This window comes from Ochotona princeps, chromosome 21 (genome assembly GCF_030435755.1).
Source record: "Ochotona princeps isolate mOchPri1 chromosome 21, mOchPri1.hap1, whole genome shotgun sequence".
Classification (NCBI taxonomy): Eukaryota; Metazoa; Chordata; class Mammalia; order Lagomorpha; family Ochotonidae; genus Ochotona; species Ochotona princeps.
The window spans coordinates 22,696,417-22,717,924 of NC_080852.1; the positions used below are offsets into that span (position 1 = coordinate 22,696,417).

Sequence of the window (21,508 nt, forward strand, 5' to 3'; positions counted from 1 at the left end):
CAGGAATTGTTTCAAGAACTTTTACCGAAACCTGACCCATTTCACAACTCTGTGAGCCAAGCAGCATGAAGCCCACCTTACAGAAGAGGCACCTTCAGCTTAGAAGATTGAAGAAAGTTGTTGGTTTAAGGTGGCACGAGTAATGAGCGCCATCATTTCTGTTTGGAGTTACAGTATTTTCAGAGCCTCGCATGTTACCCATCGAACAACAAACCCGCATGTGGAAATGTGTTTGGTCAGCAGCAATGCAATGCTTCCCTGAGAAACGGAGATCGTAGAATCTTTGCCTAGATGGAAGGACAAGCTGACATGACCTTGAACTCATACTTCTCATCTCTTACTTCTTGGCTTTCCATTCTCCTCTGCAACCTCCCTTGGAATACTTGCAATCATTTAGCAAAAAAAAACCCAGAGCAACAGCAAACTAAGCCACAAAGAAACCAGAATCTCCAAATGATAAATAGCATTCACTGGCGAGTGGAACACCTGCTTACACGGTCCAGCAAAGCAAGTTCTCCCCAGTACCTGCTGCTAGAAGACTGAACACCTTGTGAAACATGAAAAGGATAGTTTTGTGTAGTTAACCACGTTAAGGGCAAAGAAACAATCAGCCTAGGTATGAAGTCAGTTTTGCATAGAAGAAAAAAAGGCTGGAAGGAAAACTGGCAGGATTAAAATGTGCTTCTTACCTGCATTTTACAGATGAGGAAACTAGACAACCTGCCTAAAGTTACACAATGAATGAGGTGTGGAGCTGAGATACAAACCCAAGCTGTCTGGCTTCAGAGCCCGAGCATGTAATTTTTCTGCTAGTTCTAAGTAGTGAGTTGGCAGGCAGTATTTATACATTTCCCTATGTTCTACGTTTCTGGAACAAGTAGGAATTACACTTTAATAAGGCATAATGACTTCCTATTTTCAGTACTATCATAGTGGTTGGACTGTACCAATAAGCAGCACCACTGAAATCTACAACGTCGTCTGCTAAACACCCGAAAAACTAAAACTGGATTATCCGCTCAAAAAATGAGGACGTTTCTGCTTGGTAGTGTCACCATCTTCTAGGTACTCAGTCTGTCTCCCGGGATGGAAGCACCCTCTCCAGGAACCCTTTCTGAGCCTTCCTCTGAAGACCATTTATTCAGATGTATTTATTTTTATTTTAAAGGCAGATTGACAGACAGAAGGAAAGACTGAGAAAGATCTTCCATCCACTGGTTCACTCCTCACATGGCCGCGATGGCTGCGGCTGAACCAATTTGAAACTAGAAGCCAGGAGCTGCTTCTGGGTCTCCCACCTGGGTGCAGGTACACAAGGACTTGAGCCATCCTCCACTGCTTTCTCAGCCATGAGCAGTGAACTAGATAGCAAGTGGGAACAGCTAGGACTAAAACCGGTGCCCATGGGGGATGCTGGTATGGCAAAGCAGAGGATTAGCCTCTTAAGCCACCATGCCAGCCCGTTAGCTTTCCTCCAACATCATCTTTCTTACTGCCTGGTCTACACTGGAAGTTCTGTATGTTTCTGCTGATTGGTGTAAATGCTGAATGCGTGTCTTTCTATGTTGCTTCTATCTAAGCTTTCTGAAGAATACATCTTGTAGCTTTGAATTAATGTCCCAGAGAGAAGGAGTTACACAAATTAGATGATCAGCCACACTTTGGGATCTGATTTTTGAAACCAAAGCCTCCAATAATTCTAACCCCCATGCAGCACCTCCTTACTTAGAACAGTGTGATGGTTTACTTTCAGTAGGACAACACTTGCGATGGACACTGATATCCATGAGGAAATCTGAAAGACAGCTGTGTCCCAACGACGCTGTCAGAAAGGCAATGTTTTAAGTCTTTTTCATGTACTCAACAGATTTTTGTAAAGACTGGTAATATACTTAAATACGGGTAGGGGGTGTCTTCCAGTCTCTCACCTTAAAAATCGTAACTCTGGGGCTGTCGTGGCAGCTTCACAGCTACTGGCACCTGTTGTGCTGCATCCCGTATGGCTGCTGGTCTGTGTCTCTGCTGCTGTACTTCTCCAACTCCCTGCTTATGGCCTGGGAAGGGGGTAGGAAATAGCTCAGGTTCTTAGACTGCTGCACTACATGGGAGACCCAAAGGAGGATCTTGGCACCTGGCTTCAGATTGGCTTAGCTCTGGCTGTTGCAGCTGTTTGGGGAGTGAGGCAGATCTCTCTGTGTGTCTTTCGTCCACTCTGTAAAGCTACCTTTCAAATAAAAGTAAGTAAATCTTACAAAAAAAAACCCAGAACTTTTCTCCCATTCTGTATGCACTTGGTTCATGCAGAGAATATCAAAGTGAAAAAAAAAAGTAGAAGAAAACAAGGGGACAGGAGGTAAGAAGCCTGTTTGTTCAGAATCCATGCAGCTGAGTCAGGCTCCCAGTATGAATCCAATGAGTAAACACCTTGAAAAGTGTTCTCTTAACTCTTTTTATCAGGATGGACTGGGCCAGACTCCATACTGACACACACACATGAATTAGGTCTTCAGACAAAGTTTCCTTGGGGATCTCTCCAACTGAACTGCTGGACTCAGAATTCCAACCATGGGGAGCATTCCAGGATCTGGGCTCCGATCGTGGAGTGCCTGTGTCAGGACTGGGCCTCCTCAGTGGCTTGGACAGAGCACTGGACGATTACATGCCCAGATGTACACAGAGCATATGGCAACCTATTGGGGCCTACAAAAGATACCTGGTACCACAGCAGAAGAACAGAACAAATTGATCAGCTACCCCATCCAAACATTGACAGCAAATATCTGAGTGAATGGAAACTCTAAGGTGGACTATGCAGCCAATGGAATTTGGATGGATGTCCTCATCCTTGGACCAGCAAGATTGGCAGCATTTCAGAACCATTGAAATCACTTAGCAGAACCCTCAGAGCATGCTCCACGTCGGGATCCTGGGATGACATCGGGCGGCCGTCCCCATCCGTGGGTACTGAGGCGGTGAACAGGATGGGTACAGCTTTCCCCATCTCATGCACCTTCCCCCAGATAAAGGAATAAGAAAAAGGAAATTTGGAAACAATGGTCTCACTCACTTTTCCCTAATCCTCAACCCTTCCCACCCTAATCAACTTTATAAACATCAAAAATAAAATGTAAAAGAAAAAAATCAACTTCAAATAAAAGTGTTCTCTTTTATCTTTCCTAAGCTTTAATTTTTTTCTTTCTAAAAAGTGATTTCTAAAGTTCCTTCCCGATATAGCATTACAAAAATTTCGGTTTTCACAGCATTGCTTGAGAAACGTAATTTTTTCGGGCTTGGCAGCGTGGCCTGGTGGCTAAGGTCCTCGCCTTGATCCCATGTGGCTGCTGGTTCTAATCCCGGCAGCTCCACTTCCTCTCTGTCTCTCCTCCTTTCAGTGTATCTGACTTTGTGGTAAAAATAAAATAAATCTTTAAAAAAAAAATAATTTTTTCAAGGCTGAGATAGTAATTAATAGATGAACGGTTATGATTTTATTTTCTTTTGACTCCTGGCATTGCCAACTCTCTTTAATCTTAGGCGAAGGCACGAGTTGCTTATACTCCAAGAATCCAAATTCCTAAGAGTTAAATCTTCCTGGGAAAGCTCTGCATACACCTTTCCTAAGTAGCCTAGTTGGCTATAATCCAGAAGAAAAGTTTAAAGAAGTCAGTATTGTATCTCAAGATGGGGAAGGGGGGGACAAGATTGATCAAATTTGGCATCCCACGTGGATGCCAGTTTAGGTCCCAACTGTTCTACTTTCACTCAGCTTCCAGTAGGGCAAGAAGAAGCAGCTTCTGGCTTTTGGTTTCAGTCTGGCACAGCCCCGCCATTGCAGCCTATTGGGGAGTGAACCAATGTTTGGAAGAGCTCACTCAGTGGATGGCAACATGGGGTGTGTGATAAGCCAGAACGCACAGAGATCGGCTGGGCTCAACTTCAGTCTTGTACAACAAGCTTCTTTCAAAAGTCACCCCAAGGGCACATCCCCAGACCCAGGAACCTCGCACTATGTCCCATCTCCGAAGCACCAGGACTGGATTAGATTCCTGCCCTTCTCGGATCACTGACTTATGACTTGGAGGTTTAAGGTCCTAGGTAATTTGGGAAGCCAAGTCATTTCGAACTGTAGTAATGACATTTCAACAAAATAGTTTCCGTTCTGAGAAGGGCATTATGAAAGGAGTGAAAAGGCAGGCTATCGGCCAGAGGAAATATTTTCAGTTCATATATTGTTACAAGAGACTAGTACCTGGAATACAGAAGAGATTCTTGACACAAGAAAATGAAAACAGATTTTTCTCCTGTCAATGAAAAAGGACATTTCATTGACTAAGGGTTGTGGATAACACATAAATAAATAGCAATCTAAAGTCATTACTCATCTTGGAAATTAAACACCACAATAACACATCACCGTCATGGTCATAAAAATGACAATACCAAGAGTTGGCAAGGACGAAGGCTAACTGGACCTCTCATAGACAAAACAGCACAGCTACGAAATAAAACAGCTTGGCAATTTTCTTATGCAATTAAATGTAGACTTGCCATATTTGGGGGGCAGGGTCAGGTCAGAAAGTGTGCAGAGGGCGATTATGAAAAACTGCATGGATTTCAATTTTTTTTTTGCCTCAAAATGAGCTTTTTGAATCCAATTGTCCACAAAGTGTTTGCACAATCCAGCAGTCCTTTTCTTAGGTATCCGTTCAAGTAAAATAACAACTTACATTCATACAAACACCATGCAAGGGTAGTTTAACAATTTTAAACTGTCCAAATATCCCTCAAGTGGAAAATGCATAAATCATGAGAAACCCACAATAGAATACCAGTCAATAATGAAAAGAGCTACTGATGAGAATAAAAAGAAGAGATCTCATGTTAAGAGGGAAAAGCCAGATTCAGAAGGCTACATTCTGAATGATTCCATTTAGTCTAATAAAGTAGAGAAGATTTGGCTCTACAGTCACAGAACACATCACCGTTCCCTATGAGCTGCAGTGGTGGGGACAGGCTGAGGAAGGTGCCAGGGCCAGAGAATGGTTATATCTTGATTGTAGTGGCGACAACTACAAGTATCTATCAAAACTCCAAGAGGGTCTGGCGCTCTGGCACGGGGGGGGGGGGTTAAGCTGCAGTGTACAGTGCCAGCATCCTCTATGCACTCTGTTCACCTGACCTTAGCCAAAAGGCCGAAAAGCTACGCATGCACTCTTCAAGTCCTGGATGTTCCAATTCTGCTCCAGCACGCCCTTCTAATAATCATGGGAAGCATTTACACCCTTCCACCAGTGTGAGAGACCCTGAACAAGCTCCTGCTTCTGGCTGGGCCCAACCTGGGCTGTTCCAGCCATTTGGAGAATGAACAAGTAGATGGAAGATTCTCACCCCTACCCCCAGCTCTTTTTTGAATGATTTTTTTAAATAACAATAATGAAGCTCAAACCCCACATTAAAAGAGTAAATGTTATTATATGTAAATGCAAACCATGGATCAAAATTAGCAGATGATGCTATAAATAACAACAAATAAATAACAAATAAAAGCCAAGAACAAACTGTGTGCTACTTCCAAGAGGGCACTTAAAGACAAGGACCAGTAGAAAGATGACAAGGTGGAAAGACATGCAACATTCAGAGATGAAGCAGCAGTACTAGCAGCGAAACGAGCCTGCTCACCAGAGACGGGGATGCGAAAATAAGATGGCTAAGTATGTGACACATGGAATAACAGAAATTCAAGATAATAAAACCATACGTTGGCAGACAAGCTAGCACAATTTCTGAATGCAACTGCTCAATCATGGATATTACAGAGGAGGAGGGTTCTAGATTTTACGCAAAAAGCATTATTAGAGGGATGCAGTGGTTTGCCATAAAGACCATATAAGTAGTTCATAGACAAAGGTAAGGACTGGATTTAGCTGGTTTTAATTCTCAATAAGTACTATAGTGTGTGTCATCAAATGTGTGCCCTGGGGACAAATAATGGCATAAATTAATATATTTAATAAAACACTTTTATTTTTACCTAAATGCAGCGGGATTGTATCATGTAGCATTCTCATTAAAAATACAAAGGAAACTTCGAGGGTTCATGGAAAATGAAATTAAGAGGTAAACTGAATTTTGGGTTCCACATTTTGCAATGCATGTAATTAATACAAGGGGTCTTCATAAAGTTGACAGAACATGCATACTATGAAAAAAGTTCTTCTCCCACAATAAGCATCTTTTCATTCCAGTTTCCCTAAATTTTTCAAAACTCCTGTCCCACGGGGAATGCCAGCAAAGCAAAGACGACTTATTGCTTAAGTATGGCAATTGACAGAATGGAAAGAAGCACCAACATGGGAAAGAAAATATGTGACTTTACAAATTAAGCTGTTTGTCTCCTGTAAACATCAGTATGGCAATCTGGAAGATTCTGTTCCTGTTAACCCCCTTCCCTTAGCAAAGCGACTTAGTCCTTCGTCCTGACTTTGCTGTGCTCCTGGGCGCAGGCTCCTGCAGGAAGGTTTCACTTAATTTCTCCAAGATGCTACGTGTCGAGTTCTGAGCTCTCTCCCACCCCATTCTGACCCTCCCAGAGCTCCACTGACAAATGGGACAGTGTATTCAGGTCTTCCTGAAGCTCCGATTCACAGCTCTGTCACGATTAATCATCCCTTTTTAGTTTCCGTAACTCAACTTGGAATGCCAGGGTCACCCTCCTCCTGAGTCCCACTGCTACACTCTGGCCTCTAGCCGTGGCCTGGCCACATGACGGCTATGCTCAGTGCAGACAGGCCAGCCCTGGGGTGTGCTGAGTGCACTCTCACTTCTTACTCTTTCTCTTTATTCTTTCTCCTGGCTTCTTCACGGTGTGTGCCAGTAAGAAAAAGAGGGAGACTCTAGCTTTAGGTCATGACATCCCAGAAAATACTACCCTATCCTATGATCCTGTGCTTGAGAATATCAACCTGAGCTTTCCCCAGTCTGGCTGTGCACCCACCAGAGTGCAGAGTCCCAGACCCACCTCTGAGTCTACCATCGGATGTTCCAAGGCCAGGCCCAGAACATACATTTCTACAGGCTCCCCAGAGGAGTCTGGGTCCATGTTTGAAACCTATCGGAAAGCAGTCTGAAATTTAAAAAAAAAAAAAGTGTGAAAAAGTGATACTTTGGAAGGCAAAAGAAACATAAGGTTGTGAGTTATGACATGGCTAGTTGGCCCATTGTAAGTGAAGAGACCACATCAACCAGCTCTTTGGAAGCATTCTCAGGCACTGGGGTGTCCACCAGAGTCGGCAACACCATGACCCTGGGGAATTTTATGTAGAGCAATTTGGGACCATGGAGCAAGAAAAAGGTTGGGATTGATATTACATGTTGACAGGCAAGTGAAATAGAAATTTCAAACTACTGTGTACTCTCAATGCCTTCTCTTGAATTATTGATGTGTACTATTTTAGGTACCACCTGTTAGTTATTTAAAACAATGATAGAGTCCTAGTTCATAGGATATTACGATATTATTACGAGCAGTTAATTCCCGCAACCTGGTTCTTTACTGTGAGTCGAAAACACCAGACTCAAGGAGGTATCTTAGGAGGTTTATTCCAGTGGGGCAGGAACAGGGTAGAGGTGGTGAAGATCAGGAAAGAAGGAAGAAGAGCAAAGAAGAGCAGGCAAAGGAGAGAGAAGAGAGAGAGCCGCACCTGGGGGAGGGGGGGCCTTTTCCAGCGGGGCAGGAACAGGGTGGAGGGGAAGGGGAGGGGGGAAGGGAGGCCGGAGGAAGAGGGGAGAGCAAAGAAGAGCAAGAGAGAGAGAGAGAGAGAGAGCCGCACCTGGGGGGGGCCTTTTTTTCTGCCAGGTGTGGGGGGTGGGGATTGGGAGGGATTGAGGGCAGGCCCCAGGGGGTTGGCGCCTGCGGGTGAATGCCTAGGGATGACTGGTGAGTGGGCGGGGTTGGCAAATCATGAGCAGGACATGAAATCTGCCTTAGGGCAGTGAGGGTATCCTACCTCAGTGAAGTCTAGCAAAAACTAAAGAGGGAGATGGCAAATATGTCTATTAGGAGCCTGGTCATTGAGGCAGGCTGAACAATTACAGGTTACCTAAGTTTTTTCTAGGAATGCTTCTTTTCTGAGCTTCTAGATTAATCTATCACCTAAGCTAATCGGGGGCTCCTGAGAGACCCTGATGGTCACTGTAAGAGAGGGAAGAAGCCAAAGCTAGCTAGGACAGAGAAGGTAGTGTCTAGATGGAAACTTACAGTTTCCCTTCCACTGTGAGAACCACCGGGGGCTCTTGGGTGCTGTTGCAAGCTGTCACTGAAGTCCGTGGATGGCCTTGAGCCTGTGCAGGTTCCTGGGCTGCTTCTGTCCCATGTGGGAGATCCAGTGGGAAATGACTGACCTCAAGTCTGGCCTTCAGCGGCAGTCATATATCCAATGACCTCCTTGGTAGTTGGGACATGGCCCTGAATGTCCTTTCTGATGATCCTTGGCGAAGTGTCCATTGCTTCTGCAATGAAGAGCACTTTGGAGGCCTCTGGGGGTGTCACTGGAACTAGGAACACACACCTCTCTCATCCTGCTCTGCCATGGGATCCCCTCCTGGTCTCTGAGGGTCCAGGGAGGGATATTAGAATAACTCCTTACACCACCCTCATTCACAAATTACTAGGAGCTTTTTGAATTCACTGCTTCCCAAAACGTGTGGAAACAGCCTAGGAAGGCCAGCACTATGGCTCAATAGGCTAATCCTCCAACTTACAAGTGCCAGCCTCCCTTACCGGTGCCAGTCCATGTCCCTGCTCATGCCCTGAGCAAGCAGTGCAGTATAACCCAAGCCTTGGGACCCTGCACCCATGTGGGAGACCTGGAAGAAGCTCCTGGCTCCAGATCAGCTCAGCTCTGGCCACTGCAGCCATTTGGGGAGCAAAACAGCCCTTCTCTGTGTAAATCTGCCTTTCCAATAACAATGAAACAAATCTTTAAAAAAAAAACCACAATAAGCATAGCCTGAAAGCATTTTTAGAATCATCCTTAATATCCTGATCATTCAACAATTCCTTTGCTAGCCTGCTGCATTTCCAAATAGAGAGAGCAGAGTTTTCTACCACTTGATTTGCCTCCTTTCTTAAAAAAACAATTTCCACTTGCAGAACATGATCGGCACATATTTGAAACCTGCGTCCTTTGCAATAGAGGAACGACATAAGAATAAATGAATATGCCAGTTGGGAAATGGTTGGCTTATTCCAATGCTTAACGTAATTCATTAGAGGGCCTTAATGCTAACTGCAATAAGCACTGGGGAACACAGACTCACTCACAGAACTGTGTTACTTTATATTCCCAGAGCACTTTATCCCGTTTTAATCAGGGTTCATTAATCTCCGCAGTTTTTCATGTTGCTTTAATTTTCCTGATTAGCTGTACTTATCGCCATGCTCACACATTCGAAAAGTGTTTCTGAAGCTCATTTTTTTTTTGCTGGATCTCCCCTCAAAAAGCCTGTATAATGTCATTTCAACATTGCTTTTTATTAACATGCAATAATTAACTCGGCACCCTGCTAGAACCCAATATTTTCTGTTCACGTTTTTTAATAATATAAGGAGGCTTATAAACAATTACTGACAAAAGCATTCAGTGTATAAGCTGGCCTACTGCTACCGTAATTTTTGTTTTTCTTATTCTTAAGCTACACCAGCAGTAGGCTGCTCCTCTCAACTGCATAGAAGAAATAAAAGCAGGTAGTTTTAGGTTCCCTTAGATGGCACCATAGCTTCCCAGAGAAGCCTGAAAATTAATTCAACCTAATATCTAATCCTTCCAAATGTAACAAATGTTATATCTTATTTCCCCGAATAGACAGCAGGGCAACGAGTCAAAAGGAAAAAAAAAATAAGATGTTTATGTCTGTACTGTGTAACTCTTTATCTTAATAAAGAATGGTTCCAAGCTACTTTATTTCTGGAAATTGATAGCGTAAGAATTCACTGCACAGATTCATGGAGATTTAGAAGACACTTATCTATGTTATCGCTGCTTATCCAAAAAATGAAAAAAAAAAATAATCCAACTTGAATGGTATTGGTAAAAGAAGCTAGTAAATCTATATACTGCATGTTTATGCTTTATATATTTCAAAAATAGTTAAAAGCAAGGAAATATACTAGTGACATTTCAAATTTGTCTTTCTGGAAAAATGTGCAGAAAACATGACATTCTCTTCATAGTTTTACTTCTGGATGATGAGACTATAGATAATTCTCTATTTTCAAGTGCCAGCCTCCCTTATGGGAGAATCACACGTTCACTTCCACAGTGGAAAAATAACCATAATGACTTACTTTTAATGCAGCTGTGTAAGTATTTACATATTTGAGTAATAGTTATTTTAAATGATCAGATATAGAGAAACAATTATACAGAAAGAGATTCCTAAATGGCCAGCTGAAAGCTCTCTCTCTGTTCATGAGAGAGAAAGAGAGAGAGAGACAGACAGACAGACACACACTGAGATAAAATGCTGTAATGCCCAGGATTGGAATGGGCTTCAGCCAGAAAAGCTGACCGCTCAGTCCAAGTCACCCATGGGAGTAGTAGAAATTCAGTTCTTTAAGCCATTGCCACTGCTTCCCAGCGTCTGCTTAGCAGGAAGCCAGATTCACAAGCCAGAGGTGGGAACTGCATTGCAGCATGCCCTTGTGGGATGAGCATGCCGCACTGCTAGCCTCTGCAGCTCCTCCAGCAGCTTGACAGTGGAGTGTGGCGTCTGTGCGGACGCCAGTCACATCTCCTCCCCTCCCTGGACCATTGTCTCTTTTTCTAAAGAAATCACACAACTTGCTTCCAGTTCTTGGAAATGAGAGTTTTTGAGCTGTTATTTTTGTTTAAACAGATACCTGTTTTGCAATATCACACAAAACAACAGGTGCCTTAGCAACTAGAATCACATACCTTTCTATCCCATCCCTTCCTCTGCTGCTTTTAATCAACAAGGTTATCCTTTCTGGAAACTGGTCTCAATCAACACTTTTCTGAGTCCCACTTTATTCACATAGCTTCACACTGAGCATAGAAAAGAGGAATTAACACAACATGGTTCCATCTACAAACAAATGCAGCTAAGACCTCCTAGCTACTATGTGCCAGCTAAATGCCTGGCTACGCAAAATACTTTATCATTACACCTAATAATATCCATGTCAACCCAATTCCCCTAAAGACAAAAGTAGCATCTTCATTTTAGAGATGAGCAGATGGCAATTCAGAGGAATAAGTTGCATGCTGGCCAAGGCTGCCCAACTAGGAAGTGATGGCTCTGAGACCCACATCTTCCTTCTGCCAATGCCAGTACATTTTTAACCCCTATTCCAGACTATACCATCTGGTCTGGTAGGTAAGAAGATAAACCAAGAGATGGCTAACAAGAAACGTAACAAGTGCTACAAGAGAACCTTCAGGTGGATCTAATGGAAACTGACACAGAAGGAGGCATGACTCTAGACATGCTGGTTCTCTGTAGATTTCTTCCCATTTATTTAGGGACGCATGGGATTGTCATCTCACAAAGCATACCTCAATGCTGAGATGAAACTACCATGACATGTGCCTGCACAGAGCAGCCTGTACCATGACAGGGAAGCACCTGACTGGCCGCTAACAGCAGTTCTTCTGCTGGCCACCACGCTGAATACAAACTCTGCATTTGCTTGCTCTGTAGAGCTGCTCAGCGGATCCTCCTGGTTTGCGTTTACATTCCTCCTTGGTGAAATGCAAATGCAACAACACCACAAGAGAAAAAATGGAAAGAGTGAACATGGAAATGGTAAAAGGCATTCAATGAAAGAGGAATCTCACATGAACTCTCTTGGGGCCTAGACGCACTGAACAAGACTGCGAACAAAAATGGATTCCTTCATGAAATAGATAATGTTTTCTAAATATCAAGTTCTCAGTGTGTTGTCTGAGAAGCATCTGATGGATTCATGCCAGCCTGATCATCTCTCCCACATCCTTCTGCCTTCGCTCAATCACATCTCCACACCATCTCCAAGCCGTGGCTGATTCTGATCCTCACCTTGGGCCCTGCCCACCTAGTTTTCATCCCTAATGTCTTGAGAACCTTGGTCATCAGCCAGTAGATGCTGTGTTTATTCAAGTCCTTAGGCTACATCTTGCTAGCAATGGAGAATACATGGAATGAATGCCTGCCTCCGCTCTAGACAGTCAAGGGGCCTGACAAAATCGCAAGAGGGTGCTCCAAAAGATGGGAACAGAGGACACCCGACCCAAAGGACAAAGTCCACATCCTAAAGCAACACTGATGTTGGGAAACTGAATTTCCTTCTTGAGCACATAGGATGCCCTTTTGGAAAGAAATGGTTTGAGTCTAGAAACTGTGTCTATATTTCATGTGCTACCTTTCAAACAGCACTTCTGTTTGATCCTTTGAGCTCGTTTAATACATCAGATGGGATTTTTAATACCCATAGGAATATATAAACTCTTTCCAAGACAAACAAATGGAGGGTAAACTGGAGAGTTAATAAACACATTTCTATAGGGTTTTGGCAACTCGCTAAGCCGCCTCAGGTGTAGTAGGGGGTAGACCAATGGCGGGGGCAGGCAGAACACAGGCTCCTCTTTGAGGGAAGGATGGCAGGATGACAGCACAAAGCACCACCAGGATGAACACAATGCACCGCGGAGAGGCACTCGCACATGGACGTCCGTCCACGGCGTGGCTAGCTAGGGCTCCTGCCCTGCCATTCCACATGCAAATAAACATTCCAAAAATACTCCTTGGCTCTGCTGGGCTCCTACCCTCCGGCATGGAAGAGGAAAGTCTCCCTGAGCTGTGAGCCCAGCCAAGCTCACACATGCTCCCCCCCTTCCTTCCCACACATCAAGAAATGTACAAACGGGAAATTGTATGTGAGACTGGCTCACGGCAGGTAGGGGCCTGTCTAGTCATTACAGACACGCACCCCTCTCACTTGGCATCACGGAGTGAGGAGGGAAAGCAACACTTTTCACCATTTCCTGTATGTAAACCTCTCCTAACACTGCTCATCAAACAGCAAGTAACGAGCAACACCTACACAAGCACATCATTCTATCTGGATCCTCCAAGTTGTAACCATGGGCACATTGTCCTTTCCAAGCAGCTGAGAACAAGCAGAGAAGCTCTCTCCACTAGCCAAGATGTTCGTATGGACCTGGAGAAAACTCTACCAGGAGTTTCAATCCCGAGGATTACAGTGTCTTTGTACCACATCCTTATCTTATGGCTCTCTTTCAAGAATTCAAAGTTAAGTTCCCAAGATAACCAAGATAAGCGTTTGTCTCCTCCTCTCCTTTTGGAAAGTTGAAAGCCAAGACGTTTTTAGCAACCACAAACACACAGCACTAATTGGGCTGTTCAGTGTTAAGAGCTAGCACTGATTTATTCAGACCTGGCCCAGTTTCCACAACATAAAAAAGAAGACAGCCCTTTATTAAGGCTTGTGTGCCACAGCCACGGTATTACAGGACACATCATTGAAAAGCTTTTTGCAGTTGATGGAACCATGTTTTAAGTCTCTGAGGCTGGAAAGGAGTTGACTTTATGATTCAGCAGTAGCTCCTACAATGTATGAGATGCATGAGAAAAACCAAGAGGAATGGCAAGCTGGCTTTCCTCTAAGACTCAAGCGTGACCGAAGTCGCACAAGGTAACTGTTCTGAATTCATGGCTCTGTGTGTTAGTGCTCACCCTGGCAAAGCACAAGGGAGTTAAGTGACATTGAGGAAAAAGATACCTAGTCCCCAGTCCTCCTTGGGTCAAGACTGGACCAGTGGTGGGCACTCAGAGCAGCAGGCAAGGTTGACCTGTTTAGAAATTCAGTTAAGCCCATTTGAAAAGACATCCTGATCATTTCATGGAACACTGAAGCACATTGATTTCCTGCTTTTAAACAAGAATCTGCTGTGCAGGAGAGAACAAAAATATTTTAACAAATTGGCAAATGCTTGCAAATTAAGTGGTTTTAAAAACATGTTACATGTTTATACCTACACATTATTCAGAATACCAATGTCCTTCCACTGGCCAAAGTCTGTTCTCTCATTTGTGTAATGAAGTATCTGATCATTGCTGAACACGTGTGGTCTGTTTCAGAATTTCTAATGTGTCACGAACCAAGAACTCAGGCATACCCCAGCAGCGGCCAACTTCACCAAGGACCGTGGAGTTCAAAGCACAAAGCTCCCATCCACCTTTCCTGATTACAAACTGTTAGTTTTACCCTCCAGGCTACAAAATCTGGAAGAGGAAAGCCACAGGAGTCCTGCGGCTTTTCTACATCCCTGTCAGTGCAGGTGGGTTCGCGGACTGCCCTGTGCCAGTATCTCCCATTTACGAAGCACGTATTCCATGTGCTGTTCACTGTGCTGATTATGAAGATTTTAAAAAAGCCACACACAGACCCTATGAGAACAGTCTTGTCATTATCTTCCTAGTGGAAATGAGAAAACTAAGGCCCATTGGAAAGAACTGATCAAGAGTTTACATTTAGGGCCCGGCGCCATGGCCTAGCAGCTAGTCCTCGCCTTGAACGCACCCCAGGATCCCATATGGGCGCCGGTTCTAATCCCAGCAGCTCCACTTCCCATCCAGCTCCCTGCTTGTGGCCTGGGAAAGCAGTCGAGGACTGCCAAAGGTTTGGGACCCTGCACCCATGTGGGAGACCTGGAAGAGGTTCCTGGTTCCCAGCTTCGGATCAGCGCAGCACCGGCCGTTGCAGCTCACTTGGGGAGTGAATCATCGGATGGAAGATCTTCCTCTCTATCTCTCCTCTCTGTATATCTGACTTTGTAATAAAAAGTGAATAAATCTTAAAAAAAAAAAAAAGATTTTACACTTAAATAGCAGAATGATGGACTTAGGACTGTTTTTGAAGGACGATACTACTGTGATAATACAGGGGCCATCAGTGGAGGGGGAGGGGATTTGCAGAGCAGAGAAGGGAACTCCCAGAGCCTATGGAACTGTATCATAGAATATTAAAAAAAAAAAAAGATATTTGCCCCTGTGAAGGGCAATGACACCCCCCCCCCCCGCTACTGGTTCCAGATTCCATCCTTTCAACACACCCCACTCTGCTATGGATCCATTTCACAGGCTGCTTCCGAAAGTCGGCTTGATAATAGCACCTGCAGGGCACTCAGCGGCAATCTGAGGACGTGTGGTCTGGTCACCCACCCAGCCTGAGACCTCAACAGGAAGCTGAAATCGTTTGTAGGAAGATGGAATCCCTGAACTCGGCTTCTCTGAACTGTAGCCCACGAAACATGTCAACACAGCTTCGAGACCAATTACTTTTCTTTCAGTTTAGCGGATAAATGAAAGGCGTGTGTGGAGAAGTGATGAGAGAAGAAAAGTGTAGCCCCAGTTCTGGGGACTTAAAGGAAGATGAGCAAAGCCTATGTTCACATCCCAAAGTGAAACTGACGGCAACATCAGTTTTTATAAAAAGTGATGAGTGATACTACCAAAAAAAAAAAAAAAAACAGACTTAAAAACAAAACAACCACCAAATTTATTTCAGAAATCATGATCTTGCCAGTACTGAGATGCGACTTTTGGCCTTGATATTTAAAATTGTATTTTTGAGGACTTATAGTTCCAAACTGGCTTTAAGTAGTTACCATCACAATCAACTCTTACTCCAAGGACATCTTTGTAGATCCCTCTCCTGACAAAGCGGGTAGGGAGCTACCAATATGGAAAGAAACACAGCAAAAAGTAGTACAAGAATTTCGTTCTTTTTAGATATTCACGTTTGTCAAACTTGTTGACAGTCACAAATGCCCAGAAAATATGGTCTGAGTTGTTTACAATGGCTGTTTGAGTAACAGATTAATTTAATAATCAGTGGGATATTGAATGACGAAAATTGTTGGTTAGAGACGCCAAACCACCAACCCTAATGACATTCTTATGTAAATTCTTATTTTCCTTTAGGCTCCTGCGTTCTTAATAGACCCTGTATTTTTGAAAATCCCTTTTTAAACATCACATACCACCACTCTGTGTTATAATATATATGGAAATGCTATAGACAGACAAATGCTCGCTTCTGGATAGGCCACTTGGAAGGTTTCTATTTGGAGTGAATTGAATCACCTCTTGATGGACTTTCCATAAGAAGCCATCTAGTGATTTTTGAAACAGGGTCCAGAAAAAGATGCTTGAAAACTATAGAGACTTCTACTGCACAGCTAGAGCTACTCTATAGCATTCCCTGAGTCCAGCAAAATGCTTAGACACCAGGGTCCCCAGAGCTCTGCTAAGCAATGGGCAGCTTGCTAATGACAGGCCATGTGCAAGCTGCAACTGACGCAAGTTCCCATGGGACGGGCATGGTTCTTTGGAACGGCTGTGCTACAGTTTACCATTGCTTGTGGAGCAAAGTAATCGCTGCCTTTAGACCAGTCTGTAATGGACACAGTTTTGTATGTTCCATTGCGGAAGGCGAGATGTTTTTCTATGAAAAAGATCTTAGTGCGTAATTTCTGAAATACTATAATTTTCACCAAACTCAGTTTCCAGGCTCACTCCTGGCCAAATGCTGTAGAATAGTGTTATTTTTGAATGCCATTTGCCCCTGACCTCAAGTTACCTACAAATCTGGTTAAAAATGAGTAATTGTCTTCAGGGAAATCGACCTGAAATATCCCATTCCTTCCAGGCAAAGTTTGACAGCGTCCTACGTGAACAGGACACAAGACAACCTGCACATGTGGCCCTTCCGCTTGCCACCAATTGTGCTGAACCACCTATAAACCCTCAAGAAGTGGAAGAGAATAAAAAATAAACAACACCATTTTCCTCATTAATGTGGTCCATTGTGAAAAAAAATAAGAATGTAAGGCTTATACAAAGCAAAATATCTTCATAAATACACCAATGGATCTCAATAAATTCTATGGCATAAAATGGAGCATGCAAGGAAAGAAATACGCAAAAAAAGAGTTTAATTCTTGAAGAGCAACCAAAGAGGCTGCTTATTTGCATGTATTAAATCATATTGTCTAACAAAGCTGCAAAAAGATTTGTAGATCGGCAATGAAAATATTCATGAATTGATTTCTCTTACAACTGTTTACCCCAGTGACCTGTCAATCCCAAATCCCTGAAAAGAGGAGAAGAAGAAAAAAGCAAAATAAAACAAATGGAATTTTGACTCCATGAGGACCTGGGAGTGCATGTACAAGTGCCGAGGATGGGACGGGCTAGCAGAGGCGCCAGCGTTTGTCCAATTCTGACATCTGTGGCTCCAGAGGCCACCACAGTCACAGTCCTAGGATTTTTTCCCATCACCTGGAAGCTGACCACCTGTTTTTCTACCTTAAGCTTTTCTGTTGCTCCGCACTGGTGTCAAGGTGGCATTTGAAGACCTCCCAAAGCCAGCTCTCTTTCATGACATCAGAGAAGCAACGTGATCTGGCCTTTAACTCATTCCTCTTTCCTCACCCCCAATTCTCTGCTCGGACTCCCCTGAACTGTGGAACATCTGGTTGAACAAACTGCCTATTGGTCATCTCCACCATGCTCTCCCCTCTGCCTGCACAACACACTCCCTGCCAAGTCGTCCTCGTGCTGGCAACCCTACAGCGGATGCTGCTTCTTCCAGGAAGCCATTTGTGGCCATTCCATACCTCAGTTCGGTGCTCCCCGGTAGCACCAACTCTAAGCATGATTTAACCCACAGAGTGTCAGTATGGCTCAGAGGCCTGTCTGCACAGTGCCTGAGGCCAGGGATTGGCAGTGTCACATCGTTGCTGTGTCTTCCATATGTAGCTCAGTTGGGCATGTGACAAACTCTCTGGAAACATTTGCTAAAGTCCTTTGTTACCTTCATATTTTTTTTTCCTTCAGGCCCTATTTCATTTTCTGGGTTAATTCCATTATAACTTCCTTCAGGTCATTTATCCCTCCTATCCTAGTCACTAACCTTTCATCTCACAAGATAGAGATAAACAAGCAAAGCCAATTGGTAATGCTAGAAATTCGCAGAATGGTTATCTCAGGTATGATCAGTGGGGCCTGAGCTTAGATCAGTCCTCTTACCTTCACTTTAACAAGAGATAGATTTGTCATTTATTTGAAAGGCACTAAGGGATAGACATGGACAGAAAAAGCTTCTACCTGCTAGTTCACTCACAGCTGCTCGCAACTGTCATGGGAAAGCCAGGGCACCGAGCACTTAATCTGGGTGCCCTCATGACTGGTAAGAATCTAGGTACTTAGACCATTACCTGCTACATCCCAGTGTGCTCATTAGCAGGAAATGAGGGTGGAAAGAGGAGCTGGGACTGGAATTTAGGACCTCAGAGGTGATGCGTGGCTGTCCCGGGGGGTGGGGGCACCAGCCAGCCTCCACTTCACTTCACTGGGTGATGGCTGCATGGATGTACTCACTCAACAATAAGGTGAATGTTAATCAGGCTGCCAATGTATGGCTTCAGCATTTTTTAATGCATTATACCTTACTCAGAAATTGACCAAAAGAGAAAGAATAAGCCCAGATCCTGTTCCCCTGAGCTCTTATTATGGACCTCTGCTTGTGGGGCACAGCTGTTGGACAGTGGCTGTGAAATGAAGCCCTAAAGGGCAATCCTGCAATGCCTTGTGTCTTTTCATAGCTGCCAGGCAACCAGGGAAGGGCTTTTCCAACTTCCCAGTGCCCTGTGTGTCTTCAACATCAGATCTGAAACAGGCTGCTCATGGGTGGGGTCAATGTCTTCAGTTTCCACTTTGCATCAGTACCGAGCTATTTCTGCATCTCCCCAAGGACACCAGGACAGCTCTGTACCACACAGGAACAGAATGACCTCCACTTGCCATGGCATCAAAGGCAGTTGTTTCTTTGCAATCTGTAGTTCACTTAGTTTAATTAATCAACAAAGTAAAAAAAGTAACCAACAGAATGGGAGAAAATCTTTGCACACCACACAGGAGACAAGGGGCTAATTTCCAGAATATATAAAGAATTCCAGAACAACCAAAACAACAAACCACTCAAGAAATAGGCATGGGAAATGGAGCAAATTTACAAAGGAGCAAATCCAAATAGCTAACAGGCATATGAAAAAATGCTCAAGCTCCCTGGTAATAAGGGAGATTCGAATAAAACATCACTGAGCTACCACCTAACTCCAGTTAAAGTGGCCCAACACTTGCTGGTGAGGATGCAGGGGAAAAAAAACCCTATTCCACTGCTGGTGCGAATGCAAGCTGGTGCAGCTTATATGGAAAAAAGTATGGAGAATATTCAGACAACTGAAAATCTACCTACCATATGACCCAGCACTACCACTCCTAGGAATATATCCAAAAGACCTGCTACACGAGAAGGCAACACACGCCCCTACATTCACAGCAGCACAATCAATAATTGCAAAAACATGGAAGCAACGGAAATTCCCATCAACAGAAGACTGGATAAGGAAATTATGTTTCATCTACTCTATGGAATACTACTCAGCTATTAAAAAAACCAAAATGTGGGCCTGGTGCCATGGCCTAGAGGCTAAAGTCCTCGCCTTGAATGAGCCAGGATCCCATATGGGCGCCAGTTCTAATCCCAGCAGCTCCACTTCCCATCCAGCTCCCTTCTTGTGGCCTGAGAAAGCAGTCGAGAACGGCCCAAAGCTTTGGGACCCTGCACCCATGTGGGAGACCCGGAACAGGTTCCTGCCTCCTGGCTCTGGATTGGCGCGCATCGGCCCGTTGTGGCTCACCTGGGGAGTGAATCATCGGACGAAAGATCTTCCTCTCTGTCTCTCCTCTCTGTATATCTGACTTTGTAATAAAAATAAATAAATCTTTAAAAAAAAAAACAAAAAACAAAATGCATTTCTTTGTGGCCAAATGGGCCCAACTGGAAACCATTATGCTAAGGGAAATGAGCCAATCCCAAAAGGTCAGATATCATATGTTTGCCTCAATATAAGATAATATGATGTCAAATCTAAACATTGTACCTGGAAGTTGTATCTTATCGCACTTTCTAGTTGTCTGTACTACATGCAATAAGATCTTGTGATGTAACCTGTTAATCAATAATTCATAAGAAACTGATTGCATGTGACCACCTGAGATTGTTAATATCTGTCTTATCACCCATGGGTAATGATGATCTAGTCTGTACTGTTCTCCCATTTGAACCACACGGGTCATACGCTAGCACTAATTTCTACAGGAAGATATTGGACACTCTTTTGCACAACTCTAGCGTCACATCCACACCCCTGCTACGAGTTCGACAACATCATGGAAATGAAGACTCACTATTTTATTTAACTTAAATTTTTTTCTTTTTTCCTTCTCAATCCGTGGTGGACTGTACCTAAGGGGAGGTATAATGGAAGCGCAGAAGAAATAAAAAATGTCCATAGGCAGAAACAGAGAGAAGTATATCCCCGTTCTTACAATACAAAGTCTCAAAGTGAAACGACAGATAAGCCCCTACATTGTTGGGAGACACATCACTCTGTGCCAGGCACTGCACTAAATTCCCAACACACAAACTTCCTCATTTCATTGGATCAACAAGCCCACATATGCCTGCTATCATTATGTTTAATTTAGGAAGAGCTTCAGAGACTTTAATTTCTAGGCCAAAGTCACATATCAGTGAAAAGAGCTAGAATCCACCTTTTCATTTCTCTCTGACTAAAACCCCTGCACAAAGCCACTACACCTCAGAGCTTTCTTGCGGTGCCTCCAGGAGGTCCCCAGCTATCAAACAGCAGAGTGGGCAGAGAGGAAAGCCGTCTTGTTCCAACCACAGAAACATTCAAATAAAACCAACAGGTTTAAGTACTGTAGGGCTTGCAAGAAAAAGAAAATAAAAAACACTGAAAGTTGACATGTACACATAGGGCTAAGTGTTAAGAATCTGATCATCAGGCACTCTGAGGCTTTGAAGAGGAAAGACAATATTGTCCATGAGAAATCAAACTTCAGGCCTAAAGTACATGCTATTTAGGAAAAATATGTACTGTAATTATTTGGTGCAGAAACCCCTAAACATAAAAGCATCCCTAACAGTGATTCCCAGGTAGTCAATACTAATAGGATGCAAGAAGACAGAAACTCCAAAAGCAAATCCACTGTGAGGAGAAACTCACACTTGATTTGGTTCCCACAGAAACAACATCTAATACTAAACATCAGCTAGGTCAAAAACACAAAATGTATGAGCAAATAGCCAACTATGAAAGCAAGCAGACAGAAAAGAGGGTGGTTATTCCCCAAGTTTAAAACACTAGGACAATCCATAAATGCTTTTATCTTTTGTTACAGAGAACAAAAGGAATTAAGGCAGTCTATGAAAGAAAGCAAATTATATGGGAATGAGTCAAACATTGGCCACACACATTCAAACACACACAGGTAAGAGATGAAGATTCTAAATGTGAAAGGTAACATTGTCTCATGAATTGTGTAGAACAGAAAT

The 21,508-nt window shown here is 43.6% G+C and overlaps 1 protein-coding gene across 1 annotated transcript in view; it reads right to left on the reverse strand.

Moving 5' to 3' along the window:
- Positions 1-21,508, reverse strand: part of CACNA2D3 (calcium voltage-gated channel auxiliary subunit alpha2delta 3) — a 714,521-nt gene that overhangs the window by 13,050 nt on the left and 679,963 nt on the right. The window lies entirely within an intron of this gene.